The 14165-nt window shown below is 44.5% G+C and overlaps 4 non-coding genes and 54 pseudogenes across 4 annotated transcripts; all 58 read left to right on the forward strand.

Moving 5' to 3' along the window:
• Nucleotides 1-23, forward strand: part of LOC142119419 (5S ribosomal RNA) — a 119-nt pseudogene extending 96 nt beyond the window's left edge.
• Nucleotides 24-100: 77 nt separating this feature from the next.
• On the forward strand, nt 101-219 carry LOC142132172 (5S ribosomal RNA; annotated as a pseudogene).
• Nucleotides 220-686: 467 nt separating this feature from the next.
• On the forward strand, nt 687-805 carry LOC142131127 (5S ribosomal RNA; annotated as a pseudogene).
• Nucleotides 806-889: 84 nt separating this feature from the next.
• Nucleotides 890-1007, forward strand: LOC142133885 (5S ribosomal RNA; annotated as a pseudogene).
• An 82-nt stretch (nt 1008-1089) lies between these two features.
• Nucleotides 1090-1208, forward strand: LOC142136648 (5S ribosomal RNA; annotated as a pseudogene).
• Nucleotides 1209-1286: 78 nt separating this feature from the next.
• On the forward strand, nt 1287-1405 carry LOC142126532 (5S ribosomal RNA; annotated as a pseudogene).
• A 284-nt stretch (nt 1406-1689) lies between these two features.
• Nucleotides 1690-1809, forward strand: LOC142133528 (5S ribosomal RNA; annotated as a pseudogene).
• Nucleotides 1810-2096: 287 nt separating this feature from the next.
• On the forward strand, nt 2097-2214 carry LOC142136628 (5S ribosomal RNA; annotated as a pseudogene).
• An 82-nt stretch (nt 2215-2296) lies between these two features.
• On the forward strand, nt 2297-2415 carry LOC142136649 (5S ribosomal RNA; annotated as a pseudogene).
• A 78-nt stretch (nt 2416-2493) lies between these two features.
• Nucleotides 2494-2612, forward strand: LOC142121035 (5S ribosomal RNA; annotated as a pseudogene).
• A 284-nt stretch (nt 2613-2896) lies between these two features.
• Nucleotides 2897-3016, forward strand: LOC142133539 (5S ribosomal RNA; annotated as a pseudogene).
• Nucleotides 3017-3504: 488 nt separating this feature from the next.
• LOC142136575 (5S ribosomal RNA) lies at nt 3505-3618 on the forward strand (annotated as a pseudogene).
• An 84-nt stretch (nt 3619-3702) lies between these two features.
• Nucleotides 3703-3821, forward strand: LOC142133697 (5S ribosomal RNA; annotated as a pseudogene).
• An 83-nt stretch (nt 3822-3904) lies between these two features.
• On the forward strand, nt 3905-4023 carry LOC142132260 (5S ribosomal RNA; annotated as a pseudogene).
• An 84-nt stretch (nt 4024-4107) lies between these two features.
• LOC142128148 (5S ribosomal RNA) lies at nt 4108-4226 on the forward strand (annotated as a pseudogene).
• Nucleotides 4227-4310: 84 nt separating this feature from the next.
• Nucleotides 4311-4429, forward strand: LOC142129731 (5S ribosomal RNA; annotated as a pseudogene).
• An 83-nt stretch (nt 4430-4512) lies between these two features.
• LOC142119076 (5S ribosomal RNA) lies at nt 4513-4631 on the forward strand (annotated as a pseudogene).
• An 85-nt stretch (nt 4632-4716) lies between these two features.
• LOC142122442 (5S ribosomal RNA) lies at nt 4717-4835 on the forward strand (annotated as a pseudogene).
• Nucleotides 4836-4918: 83 nt separating this feature from the next.
• Nucleotides 4919-5037, forward strand: LOC142134680 (5S ribosomal RNA; annotated as a pseudogene).
• An 81-nt stretch (nt 5038-5118) lies between these two features.
• LOC142136703 (5S ribosomal RNA) lies at nt 5119-5237 on the forward strand (annotated as a pseudogene).
• An 83-nt stretch (nt 5238-5320) lies between these two features.
• On the forward strand, nt 5321-5439 carry LOC142136324 (5S ribosomal RNA; annotated as a pseudogene).
• A 284-nt stretch (nt 5440-5723) lies between these two features.
• On the forward strand, nt 5724-5842 carry LOC142127159 (5S ribosomal RNA; annotated as a pseudogene).
• Nucleotides 5843-5927: 85 nt separating this feature from the next.
• Nucleotides 5928-6045, forward strand: LOC142135206 (5S ribosomal RNA; annotated as a pseudogene).
• An 83-nt stretch (nt 6046-6128) lies between these two features.
• Nucleotides 6129-6247, forward strand: LOC142136452 (5S ribosomal RNA; annotated as a pseudogene).
• Nucleotides 6248-6529: 282 nt separating this feature from the next.
• Nucleotides 6530-6648, forward strand: LOC142113707 (5S ribosomal RNA; annotated as a pseudogene).
• Nucleotides 6649-6732: 84 nt separating this feature from the next.
• Nucleotides 6733-6851, forward strand: LOC142121586 (5S ribosomal RNA; annotated as a pseudogene).
• Nucleotides 6852-7334: 483 nt separating this feature from the next.
• LOC142129860 (5S ribosomal RNA) lies at nt 7335-7453 on the forward strand (annotated as a pseudogene).
• An 83-nt stretch (nt 7454-7536) lies between these two features.
• Nucleotides 7537-7654, forward strand: LOC142136792 (5S ribosomal RNA; annotated as a pseudogene).
• An 83-nt stretch (nt 7655-7737) lies between these two features.
• On the forward strand, nt 7738-7856 carry LOC142117132 (5S ribosomal RNA; annotated as a pseudogene).
• An 85-nt stretch (nt 7857-7941) lies between these two features.
• LOC142124767 (5S ribosomal RNA) lies at nt 7942-8060 on the forward strand (annotated as a pseudogene).
• Nucleotides 8061-8329: 269 nt separating this feature from the next.
• LOC142127986 (5S ribosomal RNA) lies at nt 8330-8448 on the forward strand (annotated as a pseudogene).
• Nucleotides 8449-8532: 84 nt separating this feature from the next.
• LOC142127093 (5S ribosomal RNA) lies at nt 8533-8651 on the forward strand (annotated as a pseudogene).
• Nucleotides 8652-8735: 84 nt separating this feature from the next.
• On the forward strand, nt 8736-8854 carry LOC142136931 (5S ribosomal RNA). Its single transcript, XR_012687599.1, has one exon. It is a non-coding gene; the product is annotated as a 5S ribosomal RNA (ribosomal RNA).
• An 84-nt stretch (nt 8855-8938) lies between these two features.
• Nucleotides 8939-9057, forward strand: LOC142124151 (5S ribosomal RNA; annotated as a pseudogene).
• Nucleotides 9058-9141: 84 nt separating this feature from the next.
• Nucleotides 9142-9260, forward strand: LOC142122068 (5S ribosomal RNA; annotated as a pseudogene).
• Nucleotides 9261-9343: 83 nt separating this feature from the next.
• Nucleotides 9344-9462, forward strand: LOC142123499 (5S ribosomal RNA; annotated as a pseudogene).
• Nucleotides 9463-9545: 83 nt separating this feature from the next.
• Nucleotides 9546-9664, forward strand: LOC142136117 (5S ribosomal RNA; annotated as a pseudogene).
• A 275-nt stretch (nt 9665-9939) lies between these two features.
• Nucleotides 9940-10058, forward strand: LOC142126687 (5S ribosomal RNA; annotated as a pseudogene).
• An 82-nt stretch (nt 10059-10140) lies between these two features.
• Nucleotides 10141-10259, forward strand: LOC142131736 (5S ribosomal RNA; annotated as a pseudogene).
• An 84-nt stretch (nt 10260-10343) lies between these two features.
• On the forward strand, nt 10344-10462 carry LOC142136222 (5S ribosomal RNA; annotated as a pseudogene).
• An 83-nt stretch (nt 10463-10545) lies between these two features.
• On the forward strand, nt 10546-10664 carry LOC142126698 (5S ribosomal RNA; annotated as a pseudogene).
• An 82-nt stretch (nt 10665-10746) lies between these two features.
• Nucleotides 10747-10865, forward strand: LOC142131846 (5S ribosomal RNA; annotated as a pseudogene).
• Nucleotides 10866-10951: 86 nt separating this feature from the next.
• LOC142136223 (5S ribosomal RNA) lies at nt 10952-11070 on the forward strand (annotated as a pseudogene).
• Nucleotides 11071-11154: 84 nt separating this feature from the next.
• On the forward strand, nt 11155-11272 carry LOC142136236 (5S ribosomal RNA; annotated as a pseudogene).
• An 82-nt stretch (nt 11273-11354) lies between these two features.
• On the forward strand, nt 11355-11473 carry LOC142136601 (5S ribosomal RNA; annotated as a pseudogene).
• A 78-nt stretch (nt 11474-11551) lies between these two features.
• On the forward strand, nt 11552-11670 carry LOC142119817 (5S ribosomal RNA; annotated as a pseudogene).
• Nucleotides 11671-11754: 84 nt separating this feature from the next.
• Nucleotides 11755-11873, forward strand: LOC142127082 (5S ribosomal RNA; annotated as a pseudogene).
• An 84-nt stretch (nt 11874-11957) lies between these two features.
• Nucleotides 11958-12076, forward strand: LOC142136510 (5S ribosomal RNA; annotated as a pseudogene).
• Nucleotides 12077-12158: 82 nt separating this feature from the next.
• Nucleotides 12159-12277, forward strand: LOC142130630 (5S ribosomal RNA; annotated as a pseudogene).
• An 84-nt stretch (nt 12278-12361) lies between these two features.
• On the forward strand, nt 12362-12480 carry LOC142111163 (5S ribosomal RNA). The gene has a single exon (XR_012680936.1). It is a non-coding gene; the product is annotated as a 5S ribosomal RNA (ribosomal RNA).
• Nucleotides 12481-12564: 84 nt separating this feature from the next.
• Nucleotides 12565-12683, forward strand: LOC142137286 (5S ribosomal RNA). The gene has a single exon (XR_012687928.1). It is a non-coding gene; the product is annotated as a 5S ribosomal RNA (ribosomal RNA).
• Nucleotides 12684-12767: 84 nt separating this feature from the next.
• Nucleotides 12768-12886, forward strand: LOC142136195 (5S ribosomal RNA; annotated as a pseudogene).
• An 82-nt stretch (nt 12887-12968) lies between these two features.
• Nucleotides 12969-13087, forward strand: LOC142133439 (5S ribosomal RNA; annotated as a pseudogene).
• Nucleotides 13088-13170: 83 nt separating this feature from the next.
• On the forward strand, nt 13171-13289 carry LOC142117550 (5S ribosomal RNA; annotated as a pseudogene).
• Nucleotides 13290-13373: 84 nt separating this feature from the next.
• LOC142126577 (5S ribosomal RNA) lies at nt 13374-13492 on the forward strand (annotated as a pseudogene).
• An 84-nt stretch (nt 13493-13576) lies between these two features.
• Nucleotides 13577-13695, forward strand: LOC142129166 (5S ribosomal RNA; annotated as a pseudogene).
• An 84-nt stretch (nt 13696-13779) lies between these two features.
• Nucleotides 13780-13898, forward strand: LOC142136874 (5S ribosomal RNA). Its single transcript, XR_012687545.1, has one exon. It is a non-coding gene; the product is annotated as a 5S ribosomal RNA (ribosomal RNA).
• Nucleotides 13899-13982: 84 nt separating this feature from the next.
• On the forward strand, nt 13983-14101 carry LOC142125930 (5S ribosomal RNA; annotated as a pseudogene).
• The last annotated feature ends 64 nt before the right edge of the window (nt 14102-14165 follow it).

Here is a 14165-nt window from a genome sequence, read left to right on the forward strand (position 1 = left end):
GGGAATATCAGGTGCTGTAGGCTTTTTTTTTCTCTTGTTCCTGCTTCCTTTAATGCTGGTTTTGAGATGTATAAGAGATGTAGGTCATTAGGAAACTAATACCTACAGCCACACCACCGTGAACATGCCCAATCTCATCTGAGTTTGGAAGCTAAGCAGGGTCGGGCATGGTTAGTACTTGGATGGGAGAACACCTAGGAATACCAGGTGCTGTAGGCTTTTTTTTTTATTTTCTCTTGTTCCAGCTTCCTTCAATGCTGGTTTTGAGATGTATAAGAGATTTAGGTCATTACGAAACTAATACCTACAGCCACACCACCCTGAACATGCCTGATCTTGGAAGCTAAGCAATGCTGAGCCTGGTTAGTACTTGGATGGGAGACCACCTGGGAATATTAGGTGCAGTATGCCTTTTTTTTTTTTTCTCTTGTTTCGGCTTCCTTCAATGCTGGTTTTGAGATGTATAAGAGATGTAGGTAATTAGGAAACCAATACCTACAGCTCCAGCACCCTGACCAAGCCCAATCTCGTCTGATCTTGGAAGCTAAGCAGAGCCAGGCCTGGTTAGTACTTGGATGGGAATACCAGGTGCCATAGGCCTTTTTTTTTTTTTTTTTCTCTTGTTCCGACTTCCTTCAATGCTGGTTTTGAGATGTATAAGAGATGTAGGTCATTAGAAAACCAATACATACAGCCACACCACCCTGATCAAGCCCAATCTCGTCTGATCTTATAAGCTAAGCAGGGCCGGGCCTGGTTAGTACTTGGTTGGGAGACCACCTAGGAATACCAGGTGCTGTAGGCCTTTTTTTTTTATTTTCTCTTGTTCCGGCTTCCTTCAAATCTGGTTTTCAGATGTATAAGAGATGTAGGTCATTAGGAAATCTATACCTATAGCCACACCCCCCTGAACAAGCCCAGTCTCGTCTGATCTTGGAAGCTAAGCAGGGCCGGCCTGGTTAGTACTTGGATGGGAGCCCACCTAGGAATACCAGGTGCTGTAGGCCTTTTTTTTATTTTCTCTTGTTCCAGCTTCCTTCAATGCTGGTTTTGAGATGTATAAGAGATGTAGGTCATTAGGAAACCAATACCTACAGCCACAGCACCCTCAACAAGCCCAATCTCATCTGATCTTGAAAGCTAAGCAGTGCCAGGCCTGGTTAGTACTTGAATGGGAGACCACTTGGGAATATCAGGTGCTGTATGCTTTTTTTTTTCTCTTGTTCCGAATTCCTTCAATGCTGGTTTTGAGATGTATAAGAGATGTAGGTCATTAAGAAACTAATACCTACAGCCACACCACCCTGAACATGCCCAATCTCATCTGAGTTTGGAAGCTAAGCAGGGTCAGGCCTGCTTAGTACTTGGATGGGAGACCACCTAGGAATACCAGGTGCTGTAAGCCTTTTTTTTATTTTCTCTTGTTCCAGCTGCCTTCAATGCTGGTTTTGAGATGTATAAGAGATGTAGGTCATTAAGAAACTAATACCTACAGCCACACCACCCTGAACATGTCCAATCTCGTCTGATCTTGTAAGCTAAGCAGGGCCATGCCTTCTTAGCACTTGGATGGGAGACCACCTGGGATTACCAGATGCAGCAGGTTTTTTTTTAAATTTTCTCTTGTTACGGCTTCCTTCAATGCTGGTTATGAGATGTATAAGAGATGTAGGTTGTTAGGAAACCAATACCTACAGCCACACCACCCTGAACATGCCTAATCTCGTCTGATCTTGAAAACTAAGCAGTGCTGGGCCTGGTTAGTACTTGGAAAGGGAGACCACCTGGGAATATCAGGTGTTGTAGGCTTTTTTTTTTTATTTTCTCTTGTTCCAGCTTCCTTCAATGCTGGTTTTGAGATGTATAAGAGATGTAGGTCATTAGAAAATCAATACCTACAGCCACAACACACTGAACAAGCCTTACCTCATCTGATCTTGGAAGCTAAGCTGTGCCGGACCTGGTTAGTACTTGGATGGGAGACCACCTGCAAATATTAGGTGCAGTAGGCCTTTTTTTTTTTTTTTCTCTTGTTCCGGCTTCCGTCAATGCTGGTTTTGAGATGTATAAGAGATGTAGGTCATTAGGAAACCAATACCTACAGCCACACCCCTATAAACAAGCCCAGTTTCGTCTGATCTTGGAAGCTAAGCAGGGCCGGCCTGGTTAGTACTTGGATGGGAGCCCACCTAGGAATACCAGGTGCTGTAGGCCTTTTTTTTATTTTCTCTTGTTCCAGCTTCCTTCAATGCTGGTTTTGAGATGTATAAGAGATGTAGGTCATTAGGAAACCAATACCTACAGCCACAGCACCCTCAACAAGCCCAATCTCATCTGATCTTGAAAGCTAAGCAGTGCCAGGCCTGGTTAGTACTTGAATGGGAGACCACTTGGGAATATCAGGTGCTGTATGCTTTTTTTTTTCTCTTGTTCCGAATTCCTTCAATGCTGGTTTTGAGATGTATAAGAGATGTAGGTCATTAAGAAACTAATACCTACAGCCACACCACCCTGAACATGCCCAATCTCATCTGAGCTTGGAAGCTAAGCAGGGTCAGGCCTGCTTAGTACTTGGATGGGAGACCACCTAGGAATACCAGGTGCTGTAAGCCTTTTTTTTATTTTCTCTTGTTCCAGCTGCCTTCAATGCTGGTTTTGAGATGTATAAGAGATGTAGGTCATTAAGAAACTAATACCTACAGCCACACCACCCTGAACATGTCCAATCTCGTCTGATCTTGTAAGCTAAGCAGGGCCATGCCTTCTTAGCACTTGGATGGGAGACCACCTGGGATTACCAGATGCAGCAGGTTTTTTTTTAAATTTTCTCTTGTTACGGCTTCCTTCAATGCTGGTTATGAGATGTATAAGAGATGTAGGTTGTTAGGAAACCAATACCTACAGCCACACCACCCTGAACATGCCTAATCTCGTCTGATCTTGAAAACTAAGCAGTGCTGGGCCTGGTTAGTACTTGGAAAGGGAGACCACCTGGGAATATCAGGTGTTGTAGGCTTTTTTTTTTTATTTTCTCTTGTTCCAGCTTCCTTCAATGCTGGTTTTGAGATGTATAAGAGATGTAGGTCATTAGAAAATCAATACCTACAGCCACAACACACTGAACAAGCCTTACCTCATCTGATCTTGGAAGCTAAGCTGTGCCGGACCTGGTTAGTACTTGGATGGGAGACCACCTGCGAATATTAGGTGCAGTAGGCCTTTTTTTTTTTTTTTCTCTTGTTCCGGCTTCCGTCAATGCTGGTTTTGAGATGTATAAGAGATGTAGGTCATTAGGAAACCAATACCTACAGCCACACCCCTATAAACAAGCCCAGTTTCGTCTGATCTTGGAAGCTAAGCAGGGCCGGTCTGGTTAGTACTTGGGTGGGAGCCCACCTAGGAATACAAGGTGCTGTAGGCCTTTTTTTTTATTTTCTCTTGTTCCAGCTTCCTTCAATGCTGGTTTTGAGATTTATAAGAGATGTAGGTCATTAGAAAACCAATTCCTACAGCCACAGCACCCTGAACAAGCCCAATCTCGTCTGATCTTGGAAGCTGGGCCGGGCCTGGTTAGTACTTGGATGGGAGACCACTTTGGAATACCAGGTGCTGTAGGCTTTTTTTTTTTATTTTCTCTTGTTCCTGCTTCCTTCAATGCAGGTTTTGAGATGTATAAGAGATGTAGGTCATTAGGAAACTAATACCTACAGCCACACCACCCTGAACAAGCCCAATCTCGTCTGATCTTGGAAGCTAAGCTGCGCCAGGCCTGGTTAGTACTTGGATGGGAGACCACCTGGGAATATCAGGCGCAGTAGGCCTATTTTTTTTTTTCTCTTGTTGTGGCTTTCTTCAATGCTGGTTTTGAGATGTATAGGAGATGTAGGTCATTAGAAAACCAATACCCTACAGAAATACCCGCCTGAACAAGCCCAATCTCGTCTGATCTTGGAAGCTAAGCAGGGTTGGGCCTGGTTAGTACTTGGATGGGAGAACACCTAGGAATACCAGGTGCTGTAGGCTTTTTTTTTTTATTTTCTCTTGTTCCAGCTTCCTTCAATGCTTGTTTTGAGATGTATAAGAGATGTAGGTCATTAAGAAACTAATACCTACAGCCACACCACCCTGGACATGCCCAGTCTTGTCTGATTTTGGAAGCTAAGCAGGGCCGGCTCTGGTTAGTACTTGGATGGGAGACCACCTGGGAATACCAGGTGCTGTAGGCCTTTTCTTTTTATTTTCTCTTGTTAGGACTTCCTTCAATGCTGGTTTTGAGAGGTATAAGGGATGTAGGTCATTAGGAAACCAATACCTACAGCCACACCACCCTGAGCATGCCCAATCTCGTCTGATCTTGGAAGCCAAGCAACGCCGGGCCTGGTTAGTACTTGGATGGGAGACCACCTGGGAATATCAGGTGCAGTAGGCTTTTTTTTTTTTTTCCTCTTGTTCCGGCTTCCTTCAATGCTGGTTTTGAGATGTATAAGAGATGTAGGTTATTAGGAAACCAATACCTACAGCCACACCACCCTGAACAAGCCCAATCTCATCTGATCTTGGAAGCTAAGCAGTGCTGGGTGTGGTTAGTACTTGGATGGGAGACCACCTGGGAATACCAGGTGCTGTAGGCCTTTTTTTTTTTATTATCTCTTGTTCCGGCTTCCTTCAAATCTGGTTTTGAGATGTATAAGAGATGTAGGTCATTAGGAAACTAATACCTACAGCCACACCACCCTGAACATGCCCAATCTCGTCTGATCTTGGAAGCTAAGCAGTGCCGGGCCTGGTTAGTACTTGGATGGGAGACCACCTGGGGATATCAGGTGCAGTAGGCCTTTTTTTTTTTTTTCTCTTGTTCCAGCTTCCTTCAATGCTGGTTTTGAGATGTATAAGAGATGTAGGTCATTAGGAAACCAATGCCTACAGCCACACCACCCTGAACAAGCCCAATCTCGTCTGATCTTGAAAGCTAAGCAGTGCCGGGCATGGTTAGTACTTGGATGTGAGACCACCTGGGAATATCAGGTGCAGTAGGCCTTTTTTTTTTTTCTCTTGTTCCAGCTTCCTTCAATGCTGGTTTTGAGATGTATAAGAGATGTAGGTCATTAGGAAACCAATACCTACAGCCACACCTCCCTGAACAAGCCCAATCTTGTCTGATCTTCGAAGCTAAGCAAAGCCAGGCCTGGTTAGTACCTGGATGGGAGACCAATTAGGAATACCAGGTGCTGTAGGCCTTTTTTTTTTTTTTCTCTTGTTCCGACTTCCTTCAATGCTGGTTTTGAGATGTATAAGAGATGTAGGTCATTAGCAAATCAGTACCTACAGACACACCACCCTGAACAAGCGCTATCTCGTCTGATCTTGGAAGCTAAGCAGCGCCGGCTCTGGTTAGTACTTGGATGGGAGACCACCTGGGAATACCAGGTGCTGTAGGCCTTTTTTTTTATTTTCTCTTGTTCCGACTTCCTTCAATGCTGGTTTTGAGAGGTATAAGGGATGTAGGTCATTAGGAAACCAATACCTACAGCCACAACCCCCTGAACATGCCCAAGTTCATCTTATCTTGGAAGCTAAGCAGCGCCAGGCCTGGTTAGTACTTGGATGGGAGACCACCTGGGAATATCAGGTGCAGTTGGCCTTTTTTTTTTTTTCTCTTGTTCCAGCTTCCTTCAATGCTGGTTTTGAGATGTATAAGAGATGTAGGTCATTAGGAAACCAATACCTACAGCCACACCTCCCTGAACAAGCCCAATCTCGTCTGATCTTCGAAGTTAAGCAGAGCCAGGCCTGGTTAGTACTTGGATGGGAGACCACCTAGGAATACCAGGTGCTGTAGGCCTTTTTTTTTTTTTTGTCTCTTGTTCCGGCTTCCTTCAATGCTGGTTTTGAGATGTATAAGGGATGTAGGTCATTAAGAAACCAATACCTACAGCCACACCCCCCTGAACAAGCCCAGTCTCGTCTGATCTTGGAAGCTAAGCAGGGCCGGTCTGGTTAGTACTTGGGTGGGAGCCCACCTAGGAATACCAGGTGCTGTAGGCCTTTTTTTTTATTTTCTCTTGTTCCAGCTTCCTTCAATGCTGGTTTTGAGATGTATAAGAGATGTAGGTTATTTAGATACGAATACCTACAGCCACACCACCCTGAACAAGCCCAATCTCATCTGATCTTGAAAGCTAAGCAGGGCTGGTCCTGGTTAGTACTTGGATGGGAGACCAACTGGGATTATTAGGTGCAGTTGGCATTTTTTTTTTTCTCTTGTTCCTGCGTCCTTCAATGCTGGTTTTGAGATGTATAGGAGATGTAGGTCATTAGGAAACTAATACCTACAGTCACACCACCCTTAACAAGCCGAATTTTGTCTGATCTTGGAAGCTAAGCAGGGCCCTGCCTGCTTAGTACTTGGATGGAAGACCACCTGGGATTACCAGGTGCAGTAGGCCTTTTTTTTTATTTTCTCTTGTTCCTGCTTCCTTCAATGCTGGTTTTGATATGTATAAGAGATGTAGGTCATTAGGAAACAAATACCTACAGCCACACCACCCTGAACATGCCCAATCTCGTCTGATCTTGGAAGCTAAGCAGTGCCGGGCCTGGTTAGTACTTGGATGGGAGACCACTTGGGAATATCAGGTGTTGTAGGCTTTTTTTTTTTTTTTTCTCTTGTTCCAGCTTCCTTCAATGCTGGTTTTGAGATGTATAAGAGATGTAGGTCATTATGAAACCAATACCTACAGCCACAACACCCTGAACAAGCCCAATCACATCTGATCTTGGAAGCTAAGCAGTGCCGTGCCTGGTTAGTACTTGGATGGGAGATCACCTGGGAATATCAGGTGCTGTAGGCATTTTTTTTTTACTCTTGTTCCGGCTTCCTTCAATGCTGGTTTTGAGATGTATAAGAGATGTAGGTCATTAAGAAACCAATGCCTACAGCCACACCCCCCTGAACAAGCCCAGTCTCGTCTGATCTTGAAAGCTAAGCAGGGTCGGTCCTGGTTAGTACTTGGATGGGAGACCAACTGGGACTATTAGGTGCAGTTGGTATTTTTTTTTTTTCTCTTGTTCCTGCGTCCTTCAATGCTGGTTTTGAGATGTATAAGAGATGTAGGTCATTAGGAAACTAATACCTACAGCCACACCACCCTTAACAAGCCAAATTTTGTCTGATCTTGGAAGCTAAGCAGGGCCGTGCCTGCTTAGTACTTGGATGGAAGACCACCTGGGATTACCAGATGCAGTAGGCCTTTTTTTTTTATTTTCTCTTGTTCCTGCTTCCTTCAATGCTGGTTTTGAGATGTATAAGAGATGTAGGTCATTAAGAAACTAATACCTACAGCCACAACACCCTGAACAAGCCCAATCTCATCTGATCTTGGAAGCTAAGCAGTGCCGTGCCTGGTTAGTACTTGGATGGGAGATCACCTGGGAAAATAAGGTGCTGTAGGCATTTTTTGTTTTTTTCTCTTGTTCCGGCTTCCTTCAATGCTGGTTTTGAGATGTATAAGAGATGTAGGTCATTAGGAAACCAATGCCTACAGCCACACCCCCCTGAACAAGGCCAGTCTCATCTGATCTTGGAAGCTAAGCAGGGCCGTTCTGGTTAGTACTTGGGTGGGAGCCCACCTAGGAATACCAGGTACTGTAGGCCTTTTTTTTTATTTTCTCTTGTTCCGGCTTCCTTCAATGCTGGTTTTGAGATGTATAAGAGATGTAGGTCATTAAGAAACCAATACCTACAGCCACACCCCCCTGAACAAGCCCAATCTCGTCTGATCTTGGAAACTATGCAGGGTCGGGCCTGGTTAGTACTTGGATGGGAGACCACCTAGGAATACCAGGTGCTGTAGGCCTTTTTTTTTTTATTTTTAATTGTTCAAGCTTCCTTCAATGCTGGTTTTGAGATTTATAAGAGATGCAGGTCATTAGAAAATCAATACCTACAGCCACAGCACCCTAAACATGCCCAATCTCGTCTGATCTTGGAAGCTAAGCAGCGCTGTGCCTGGTTAGTACTTGGATGGGAGACCACCTGGGAATACCAGGTGTTGTAGACTTTTTTTTTCTCTTGTTCCGGCTTTTTTAATGCTGGTTTTGAGATGTATAAGAGATGCAGGTCATTAGAAAACCAATACGTACAGCCACAGCACCCTGAACAAGCCTGATCTTGGAAGCTAAGCAGGGCCGGCCCTGGTTACTACTTGGATGGGAGACCACCTGGGAATACCAGGTGCTGTAGGCAATTATTTTTTATTTTCTCTTGTTCCGACTTCCTTCAATGCTGGTTTTGAGATGTATAAGAGATGTAGGTCATTAAGAAATCAATACCTACAGCCACACCACCCTGAATAAGCCCAATCTCGTCTGATCTTGAAAGGTAAGCAGGGCCGGGACTGGTTAGTACTTGGATGGGAGACCACCTGGGAATACCAGATTCTGTAGGACTTTTTTTTTTATTTTCTCTTGTTCCGGCTTCCTTCGAAGCTGGTTTTGAGATGTATAAGAGATGTAGGTCATTAGGAAACCAATACCTACAGCCATACCACCCTGAAAAAGCACAATCTCGTCTGATCTTGAAAGGTAAGCAGGGCTGGGCCTGGTTACTACTTGGATAGGAGACCACCTGGGAATACCAGATGCTGTAGGACTTTTTTTTTTATTTTCTCTTGTTCCGGCTTCCTTCAAAGCTGGTTTTGAGATGTATAAGAGATGTAGGTCATTAGTAAAACAATACCTACAGCCACACCACCCTGAACAAGCCCAATCTCATCTGATCTTGGAAGCTAAGCAGGGCTGGGCCTGGTTAGTACTTGGATGGGAGACCACCTGGGAATACCAGGTGCTGTAGGCAATTTTTTTTTATTTTCTCTTGTTCCGACTTCCTTCAATGCTGGTTTTGAGATGTATAAGAGATGTAGGTCATTATAAAAACATTACCTACAGCCACAACACCCTGAACAAGCCCAATCTCGTCTGATCTTGGACCCTAAGCAGGGCCGGGCCTGGTTAGTACTTGGATGGTAGACCACCTGGGAATACCAGGTGCTGTAGGCAGTTTTTTTTAATTTTCTCTTGTTCCGGCTTTCTGCAATGCTATTTTTGAGATGTATAAGAGATGTAGGTCATTAGGAAACCAATACCTACAGCCACACCACCCTGAACAAGCCCAATCTCGTCTGATCTTGAAAGGTAAGCAGGGCTGGGCCTGGTTACTACTTGGATAGGAGACCACCTGGGAATACCAGGTGCTGTAGGCCTTTTTTTTTATTTTCTCTTGTTCCGGCTTTCGTCAATGCTGGTTTTGAGATGTATAAGAGATGTAGGTCATTAGGAAACTAATATCTACAGCCACACCACCGTGAACATGTCCAATCTCATCTGAGTTTGGAAGCTAAGCAGGGTCGGGCCTGGTTAGTACTTGGATGGGAGACCACCTAGGAATTCCAGGTGCTGTAGGCTTTTTTTTTTATTTTCTCTTGTTCCAGCGTCCTTCAATGCTGGTTTTGAGATGTATAAGAGATGTAGGTCATTAGGAAACTAATACCTACAGCCACACCACCCTGATCATGCCCAATCTCGTCTGATCTTGGAAGCTAAGCAGTGCTGGGCCTGGTTAGCATTTGGATGGGAAACCACCTGGGAATATCAGGTGCAGTATGCCTTTTTTTTTTTTTTCTCTTGTTCCGGCTTTCTTCAATGCTGGTTTTGAGATGTATAAAAGATATAGGTCATTAGGAAACCAATACCTACAGCCATAGCACCCTGAGCAAGCCCGATCTTGGAAGCTAAGCAGAGCCAGGCCTGGTTAGTACTTGGATGGGAGACCACCTGGGAATATCAGGTGCAGTAGGCTTTTTTTTTTTTTTTCTCTTGTTCCGGCTTCCTTCAATGCTGGTTTTGAGATGTATAAGAGATGTAGGTCATTAGGAAACCAATACCTACAGCCACACCACCCTGAACAAGCCCAATCTCGTCTGATCTTGGAAGCTAAGCAGTGCCGGGCGTGGTTAGTACTTGGATGGGAGACCACCTGGGAATATCAGGTGCAGTAGGCCTTTTTTTTTTTTTCTCTTGTTCCAGCTTCCTTCAATGCTGGTTTTGAGATGTATAAGAGATGTAGGTCATTAGGAAACCAATACCTACAGCCACACCTCACTGAACAAGCCCAATCTTGTCTGATCTTGGAAGCTAAGCAGAGCCAGGCCTGGTTAGTACTTGGATGGGAGACCACCTGGGAATACCAGGTGCAGTAGGCATTTTTTTTTTTTTTCCTCTTGTTCCGACTTCCTTCAATGCTGGTTTTGAGATGTATAAGAGATGTAGGTCATTAGAAAACCAATACATACAGCACCACCACCCTGATCAAGCCCAATCTCGTCTGATCTTATAAGCTAAGCAGGGCCGGGCCTGGTTAGTACTTGGTTGGGAGACCACCTAGGAATACCAGGTGCTGTAGGCCTTTTTTTTTATTTTCTCTTGTTCCGGCTTCCTTCAAATCTGGTTTTCAGATGTATAAGAGATGTAGGTCATTAGGAAACCAATACCTACAGCCACACCACCCTGAACAAGCCCAATCTCGTCTGATCTTGGAAGCTAAGCAGTGCCGGGCGTGGTTAGTACTTGGATGGGAGACCACCTGGGAATATCAGGTGCAGTAGGCCTTTTTTTTTTTTTCTCTTGTTCCAGCTTCCTTCAATGCTGGTTTTGAGATGTATAAGAGATGTAGGTCATTAGGAAACCAATACCTACAGCCACACCTCCCTGAACAAGCCCAATCTTGTCTGATCTTGGAAGCTAAGCAGAGCCAGGCCTGGTTAGTACTTGGATGGGAGACCACCTGGGAATACCAGGTGCAGTAGGCATTTTTTTTTTTTTTTTCCTCTTGTTCCGACTTCCTTCAATGCTGGTTTTGAGATGTATAAGAGATGTAGGTCATTAGAAAACCAATACATACAGCACCACCACCCTGATCAAGCCCAATCTCGTCTGATCTTATAAGCTAAGCAGGGCCGGGCCTGGTTAGTACTTGGTTGGGAGACCACCTAGGAATACCAGGTGCTGTAGGCCTTTTTTTTTTATTTTCTCTTGTTCCGGCTTCCTTCAAATCTGGTTTTCAGATGTATAAGAGATGTAGGTCATTAGGAAATCTATACCTACAGCCACAACCCCCTGAACAAGCCCAGTCTCATCTGATCTTGGAAGCTAAGCAGGGCCCGCCTGGTTAGTACTTGGATGGGAGCCCACCTAGGAATACCAGGTGCTGTAGGCCTTTTTTTTATTTTCTCTTGTTCCAGCTTCCTTCAATGCTGGTTTTGAGATGTATAAGAGATGTAGGTCATTAGGAAACCAATAACTACAGCCACAGCACCCTCAACAAGCCCAATCTCTTCTGATCTTGGAAACTAAACAGGGCCAGGCCTGGTTAGTACTTGGATGGGAGACCACTTGGGAATATCAGGTGCTGTATGCTTTTTTTTTTCTCTTCTTCCGACTTCCTTCAATGCTGGTTTTGAGATGTATAAGAGATGTAGGTCATTAGGAAACTAATACCTACAGCCACACCACTCTGAACATGCCCAATCTCGTCTGAGTTTGGAAGTTAAGCAGGGTCAGGCCTGGTTAGTACTTGGATGGGAGACCACCTGGGAATATCAGGTGTTGTAGGCCTTTTCTTTTTATTTTCTCTTGTTAGGACTTCCTTCAATGCTGGTTTTGAGAGGTATAAGGGATGTAGGTCATTAGGAAACCAATACCTACAGCAACACCACCCTGAACATGCCCAATCTCGTCTGATCTTGGAAGCTAAGCAGCGCCGGCTCTGGTTAGTACTTGCATGGGAGACCACCTGGGAATACCAGGTGCTGTAGGCCTTTTTTTTTTATTTTCTCTTGTTCCGACTTCCTTCAATACTGGTTTTGAGAGGTATAAGGGATGTAGGTCATTAAGAAGCCAATACCTACAGCCACAACCCCCTGAACATGCCCAAGTTCATCTGATCTTGGAAGCTAAGCAGCGCCAGGCCTGGTTAGTACTTGGATGGGAGACCACCTGGGAATATCAGGTGCAGTAGGCCTTTTTTTTTTTTTCTCTTGTTACAGCTTCCTTCAATGCTGGTTTTAAGATGTATAAGAGATGTAGGTCATTAGAAAACAAATACCTACAGCCACACCACCCTGAATAAGCCCAATCTCGTCTGATCTTGAAAGGTAAGCAGGGCTGGGCCTGGTTACTACTTGGATAGGAGACCACCTGGGAATACCAGATGCTGTAGGACTTTTTTTTTTATTTTCTCTTGTTCTGGCTTCCTTCAAAGCTGGTTTTGAGATGTATAAGAGATGTAGGTCATTAGTAAAACAATACCTACAGCCACACCACCCTGAACAAGCCCAATCTTGTCTGATCTTGGAAGCTAAGCAGGGCTGGGCCTGGTTAGTACTTGGATGGGAGACCACCTGGGAATGCCAGGTGCTGTAGGCAATTTTTTTTTATTTTCTCTTGTTCCGACTTCCTTCAATGCTGGTTTTGAGATGTATAAGAGATGTAGGTCATTATAAAAACAATACCTACAGCCACACCACCCTGAACAAGCCCAATCTCGTCTGATCTTGGAACCTAAGCAGGGCCGGGCCTGGTTAGTACTTGGATGGTAGACCACCTGGGAATACCAGGTGCTGTAGGCAGTTTTTTTTTATTTTCTCCTGTTCCGGCTTTCTGCAATGCTATTTTTAAGATGTATAAGAGATGTAGGTCATTAGGAAACCAATACCTACAGCCACACCACCCTGAACAAGCCCAATCTCGGCTGATCTTGAAAGGTAAGCAGGGCTGGGCCTGGTTACTACTTGGATAGGAGACCACTTGGGAATACCAGATGCTGTAGGACTTTTTTTTTATTTTTTCTTGTTCCGGCTTCCTTCAAAGCTGGTTTTGAGATGTATAAGAGATGCAGGTCATTAGGAAACCAATACTATAGCCACACACCCCTGAACAAGCCCAATTTCATCTGATCTTGGAAGCTAAGCAGGGTCGGGCCTGGTTAGTACTTTGATGGGAGACCACCTAGGAATACCAGGTGCAGTAGGCCTTTTTTTTTATTTTCTCTTGTTCCGGCTTCCTTCAATGCTGGTTTTGAGATGTAAAAGAGATGTAGGTCAGTAGGAAACTAATACCTACAGCCACACCACCCTTAACAAGCACAATCTCATCTGATCTTGGAAGCTAAGAAGGGCTGGGCCTGGTTAGTACTTGGATGGGAGACCACCTATGAATACCAGGTGCTGTAGGCAATTTTTTTTTATTTTCTCTTGTTCCGACTTCCTTCAATGCTGGTTTTGAGATGTATAAGAGATGTAGGTCATTAAGAAATCAATACCTACAGCCACACCACCCTGAATAAGCCCAATCTCGTCTGATCTTGAAAGGTAAGCAGGGCCGGGCCTGGTTAGTACTTGGATGGGAGACCACCTGGGAATACCAGATTCTGTAGGACTTTTTTTTTTATTTTCTCTTGTTCCGGCTTCCTTCGAAGCTGGTTTTGAGATGTATAAGAGATGTAGGTCATTAGGAAACCAATACCTACAGCCATACCACCCTGAACAAGCACAATCTCGTCTGATCTTGAAAGGTAAGCAGGGCTGGGCCTGGTTACTACTTGGATAGGAGACCACCTGGGAATACCAGATGCTGTAGGACTTTTTTTTTTTTTTTCTCTTGTTCCGGCTTCCTTCAAAGCTGGTTTTGAGATGTATAAGAGATGTAGGTCATTAGTAAAACAATACCTACAGCCACACCACCCTGAACAAGCCCAATCTTGTCTGATCTTGGAAGCTAAGCAGGGCTGGGCCTGGTTAGTACTTGGATGGGAGACCACCTGGGAATACCAGGTGCTGTAGGCAATTTTTTTTTATTTTCTCTTGTTCCGACTTCCTTCAATGCTGGTTTTGAGATGTATAAGAGATGTAGGTCATTATAAAAACAATACCTACAGCCACACCACCCTAAACAAGCCCAATCTCGTCTGATCTTGGACCCTAAGCAGGGCCGGGCCTGGTTAGTACTTGGATGGTAGACCACCTGGGAATACTAGGTGCTGTAGGCAGTTTTTTTTAATTTTCTCTTGTTCCGGCTTTCTGCAATGCTATTTTTGAGATGTATAAGAGATG

The sequence above is a fragment of the Mixophyes fleayi genome, chromosome 1 (genome assembly GCF_038048845.1).
Source record: "Mixophyes fleayi isolate aMixFle1 chromosome 1, aMixFle1.hap1, whole genome shotgun sequence".
Classification (NCBI taxonomy): Eukaryota; Metazoa; Chordata; class Amphibia; order Anura; family Limnodynastidae; genus Mixophyes; species Mixophyes fleayi.